The sequence below is a fragment of the Nannospalax galili genome, unplaced genomic scaffold (genome assembly GCF_000622305.1).
Source record: "Nannospalax galili isolate Female #2095 unplaced genomic scaffold, S.galili_v1.0 scaffold700, whole genome shotgun sequence".
In the NCBI taxonomy this organism is placed as follows: Eukaryota; Metazoa; Chordata; class Mammalia; order Rodentia; family Spalacidae; genus Nannospalax; species Nannospalax galili.
The window spans coordinates 149166-154609 of NW_008346151.1; the positions used below are offsets into that span (position 1 = coordinate 149166).

The 5444-nt window shown below is 45.1% G+C and overlaps 1 long non-coding RNA gene across 1 annotated transcript in view; it reads right to left on the reverse strand.

The window, feature by feature from the left end:
* Positions 1 to 2955: 2955 nt before the first annotated feature.
* LOC115071954 overlaps positions 2956 to 5444 on the reverse strand; it is a 3454-nt gene continuing 965 nt past the window's right edge. The window contains exon 2 of the long non-coding RNA XR_003851019.1: positions 2956 to 3358. This is a non-coding gene — a long non-coding RNA (uncharacterized LOC115071954). The remainder of the gene's footprint in view (positions 3359 to 5444) is intronic.

Genomic DNA, 5444 nt, shown 5'->3' on the forward strand with positions numbered 1-5444 from the left:
ACCTTCAAGTTTAAGCCTGCTTCTTTTTGTAAACTTATGTGTCTTTGTGGTTTCCTTTTTGGGCATTAAAAGCTGGTTCCTCTAAGCTTCTGGTTCTCTCTTTTGATTTTATATTGGAGTGGCCAGATTGCTTTTGTCTTCAGGAGTTCCCACAGAGGCCCAAGTCAGATGAGGATCAGATGCTCTCATGCTTTCTCCTAAGGTCTGGATCCCTCCAGGAATGATTTTGGCCTCAGGAATTTGGGGATTGGACTGGCCTGGGAGCCAGGCCCAGGAAAGATGCTGGTCTAGGGCAGCTGCTGACAGTGCCACCCAGAGATTCATAGGAAGATGGGGCGGGAAGTGGCCCCAAGGGCTCCTGGAGACTGCACTGAGGAGCTGGGTTGGTCTGGATGCATAGGATCAGGAAGAGGAAAGGTCAGCCCCAGCATCCAGGAAAGAGGCTGGTGGGTTGTGCAGCCCAGGGAAGCAGAGGGAGGTGAGGGCGGGACCAGCCCCAGAGGGACCCCAGAAGGAGGATGGGGACCCCAGGAGGAAGTGGGTTGGTCTGGATGCAAAGGATCAGGAAACAGTGGTGGTTCCCCCACCCCCACCCCCGAGTTGGGTTGCCAAGGCAAGGAATGGGACAGGTCTCAGGCTGGGAGGAGAGATGGGTGACGGAGATGGAAGGGTGAATGGGCTGGGTGAGTCAAGGCTTGGGGGCAGTGTGGACTTATTCTGGAGCGAGGCCTAGGGAAGGAGAGAGAGGTGAGGGTGGGGACAGGCCCAGAGAGCTCCTGGGGACCCCAGAAGGAACTGGGTTGGTCTGGGTTCAAAGGATCAGGAAGCAGTGGTGTTTCCCCAGGTGTCTGGGGCGCCAAGAGAAGGAATGGGACAGGACCCAGGCTAGGAGGAGACACCGCAGGCCTAGATGGGAGGGTGAATGGGGGGGTCAATCCACAGAGGGCGTGATCCACTTACCCCAGAGAGAGGCCTGCGGGTTGTCCAGAGCTAGACATTTAAAAGGAACTGGCTCATGTGATTGTGCAGTCTGGCAAACGAAAAACCTCAGAAGGATTGCTGTATGACAATTTTGAGGCTGTGTTTCTTCTCCCCTTGAAATTTTGTCTTTGATCTCCAGGCCGTAACTGAATGGCGGAAGCCCATTCTGAACATATTGGGGAATCTCATGATATCACAGCAGCTGTGGTTACCTGCTGTCAACATTCAATCATGAATGGGGGAGGCAACTGGCAGTTAATGGTTGCTGGGCGGGGGGAGTCATTTTCTTTAGTGGTGTGGCCACAATTTGCTCATGTTCCAGCAAATTGTGCTTAACTCATGTTCATGCCACAACCCTATTTAAATTCGGTGGGTCACACACATAAAAGCATGAGAACAGGAGGAGAGCTTGTTAGGGAGAAAGGGTTCAGCAGGAGTGAGAGGGGATGAGAATGATGGGGGGGATGAATAGAGCAAAATACATTATATGCACTATATATAATGTATGAAGCTGTCAAAGAATAATAAAAAAAGAAATAATTGCTATTGTTCAAGAACACACTAGGGTTAGCTCCGGCTTCAGTCTCCATCTCTCTTCTGTAATATAGACAAGTGGAAACCTCCAACTTGTTTCCTAGACTATTAAAAATATTTTATATTATGTGTATGAGTGGTTTGTCTGCCTCTATGTATTTGCACCATGTGCATGCAATGCCTACAAAGACCAGAAGAGGACGTTGGATCCCCTGGAACTGGAGTTACTGACAGGTGTTAGCTGCCATGTGGGTGCTGGGAATTGAACCTGGATCCTCTGCAAGAGCAACCAGTGCTCCTAACTGTTGAGCCATCTCTCCCGCTCTTCTTTTCTATTGGTTCTGCCCATAAGAGATTTTGGAGGAGAATGGAATGTGGGAGAAACAGAGAAGACTTGTCTTTCTTTTTCTGTGGAGGCATCTGATCCTTAGACGGCTGCAGCAGTGCTGGTGATGGATAAGCCTGCCTTCTGCTCTCCTGCTCGCTCAGGAGTAGGATTCTGTTGTCTATGACACTGGGAACCGAACCTGAGGTCCTATCATATGATAGGTACACATTCTACCACTGAGCCTTTCTCCTCACTCCAGGGTGGGATTGGCCTGCAATCCCAGTAGCATGCCTTTCTGGTTCCAGTGGAGACAGAAGAGGCTCCAAGAATCACACACAGCTTGTAGCTTGTGAATTCTTTTTTTCTTTTTGAGACAGTGTCTCACTCTATAGTCCAGGCTGGTCTGGCACTTACTATGTAGTCCATGCTGGCCTCTAACTTGTAGAGATTCTCTCATTTCTGCCTTTCAAGTGTTGAGATTACAGGTGTGAGCCAGCATGCCAGCTTTGAGTTTGTAGATTCCTTGGGCACAGGAGTCTCATGTGCAGTGTCCAGGAGCAGACATGGCTCCTGGTTTCCTATTGGTGGCAAATTCTCTAGCAACAGCAGAATAGTAGCCTCAGAGGATCAGTGACAGGCCTGGGGTAAAACTATTTTCCTTTTCATTCTTCCAACCTGAAGGCAGAGAGGAGTCCATTATAGTAACTCATGTCTGGAGACTGTCTTGTAACCTTCTTGCTTTTTTGTTTGTTTTCTTCGGACAACGTCTCAGTTTGTAGCCCAGACTGGTCTTGAATCTATGATTTTTCTGCCTCTACCATCTGAGTACTGGACGATAGGTGTGCATCATCATACTCAGCACTGTTCCCTTTTGCTTTTAATTATCTCCTCCAATACATTTTAAATCTTTTTTGGTCTTTTTGAGACAGGGTCTCCCTGTAGCCCCAGCTGGCCTGGAATTCACCATGTGGACCAGGCTGGCCTTGAACTTACAGAGATCCTCCTGCCTCTGCCTCCCAAGTCCTGGGATTAAAGACTTGGTCACCACGCCTGGGTTGAAACCTTTTTGTGTGTTTTAGATTTACTAATTGAAATAACTACAGGAGAACCCGTTTTTCTGACTGGATGTTTATTGATATAAAATATATATTACATTAATTTCAAATAGTTTTTTAAAAACTTACGTATTCAAGATAACGAATGTAGAAGCTTTATGAAAACAAAGAACAGTGAGATAGAAATACACAGAATTGTAAGGAGATCCCAAAGACCATTGATCTTAGCTGTCCACCAGAACTTGATGGTAAGACCCAATTGATGAAGACAATACACACTTTGGTCACAGGGCATGGAGCAATCAAGCTAGTGCTGACCTGCAGACTTCCTCCTTGCTGGCAAGTTTTCACAGTTCTGGAAGTGTTATGGAAAAAATCTTCTTCGAACAGCAAAGAAACCAAGCATTCACCCAGGAAAGAGTCAGAAAGCTCCTTTATTCTTTACTCATGCATGAGGGTCCTAGAAGCAACAATGTCTTTTAGAGTCTCTGGCCAGCAACTGGAGTACAAATGAGGATTATATAGTCATTTTACATCATCATTTTATGGTTAACACTCGGGCCCTATGTTTCCTTTCATGATGGGCCATATTATCTCAGGAAATTCCTTTCTGAGTTCACCCAGCCAACATAACTTAAAAGTTAAGTATCCCAAGCATGGGTCAGGATATCTGCCAACTTTTTATCTACAACTAGGCAAGGCAAATTGGGCTAGGACCCAGTCAAATGGTCATTTCAGTTTACAAAAGCAGGTAACATTGGCAGTAGTTTAGGTTTCTGACACATTTGATCTATACTTTTCTAGGACTAATTGGACCAGGCCTCATTAAACTATATGGTAAACTTTCCATTCTCTTAGTTTTACATCTCTATCAATAGATATAATGACTGCTAAACATCATAGAATTTCAAAACATTAGTGCAGAGTGATAAAACCTCTCAGGCTAATACAAACACCACAGACCAATAAAACATGTCTGAGCATCCCAGGGCTATATTTCAAGGTCTCTACCTAGTAAGTAAACAAAACTGCAATAATCTTAGAAGATTACATAGAACGTTAAGAGTATAGCTTTCCTGATCAGATAGTGCTATGCAGGCTGCTGGGGGAGACGGATCAATAGTCTTACCCAGCTGTGAACCCTGCAAGCTACAATAATGACTGGCCTGGCAAGATATGCCCAATAGTGCAATAGTGGCATAAATGTTACAGGGCTAACCAACTGCTTTCTGATGGCTTTAAGCCCTGCTCCATGCCTGTACTGTAAATCTGGAAACTCATGCCTTTACTATAAATCTGGCCAAGAATCCATGGCTGGGGGGCTCATAGGCCTTGTGGGAAAACCTACTATTATTTTGCTAAATGAACACAGTACAAAACTGTCTTTTTAATGCTTATCTCTAACTCAATAGATGACTGAAGCTTCCAATCCTCATCCAGGAAGCTTTTTTATTGTAAATAATACTTAATACACAGACTCACAACTGGCCAAAAGTGCAGAGGAAAAGTGACTGTGGTGTGCTCAGCCATAAATGGGGCATCAATATCATATTCCCTCAATATCATATTCCCCCCTCTCCTCTGAGGCTCAGGGAACATCTTGGAAGAGGGGACAGAAAGATTGTGAGTCAGTGGTGGGGGAGGATTGCTGTGAAACAGTCTTCTGGATGTGACAGGACTAATGCACTCATGAACTCACAGCACTTATGGTTGCCTGCACAAGTCCTGTACATGATCAAGCCAGTGTAAGTTTAGAATGGGTGGGAGCAGACCTCATACATGGTTATCAGGGCTTGAGAGAGAAGGGGATGAATAGGTTGAACAGATGGTTTTTTGGGGCAATGAAACTATTTTGTATGCTTTTCTAGTGATGGATACATGCCACTTTATGTTTGTCAAAACCTACAGACTATACACCACCAAGAATGAGCACTAATGTAAACTATGAACTTAAAGGTTGCTGCCACTTCACTGGCAGTAACAACAGTGCCTGCTACTCTGTTGGATGTTGATGGTGCAGGAGGCTGTGTGCATGCAGGGGTGTAAATAAAAACCCTTTGAATGTTTTGTTTTGTTTTTTCTTTTTTTTTTTTGAGAAAGGGTCTCCCTGTATCCCTAGCTGGCCTGGAACTTGCTATGTAGACCAGGCTGGCCTTGATCTCAGAGATCTGCCTGCCTTTACCTCTTGAGTGCTGGGATCAAAGACATGCACCCCATCTAGTTAAAGTATTTTATTTTTATTTATGTACATATGTGCACATCTGTGTGGGAATGTGCACACTGAGTACAGGTGCCTGTGAAGGGAAGAGATGTTGGATCCTCTGGAGCTGTAGTTACAGGTGGGTGCTGGAAATGGAATTTTGGTCCTCTGAAAGAGCAGTTAAGGGCTCTTAATCATTGAGCCATCTCTTTGGCCCCAAATAGTTTTAAAGTATAAGAACATTTTTAGACTAGTTAGGTCATCTCTCTGTCTTTTCAGGCTTCTGTACAGTCAACCAGGGAACCACTGGCACCAATGATTTTGAGAACTTTTTGGCCTAGTTTTT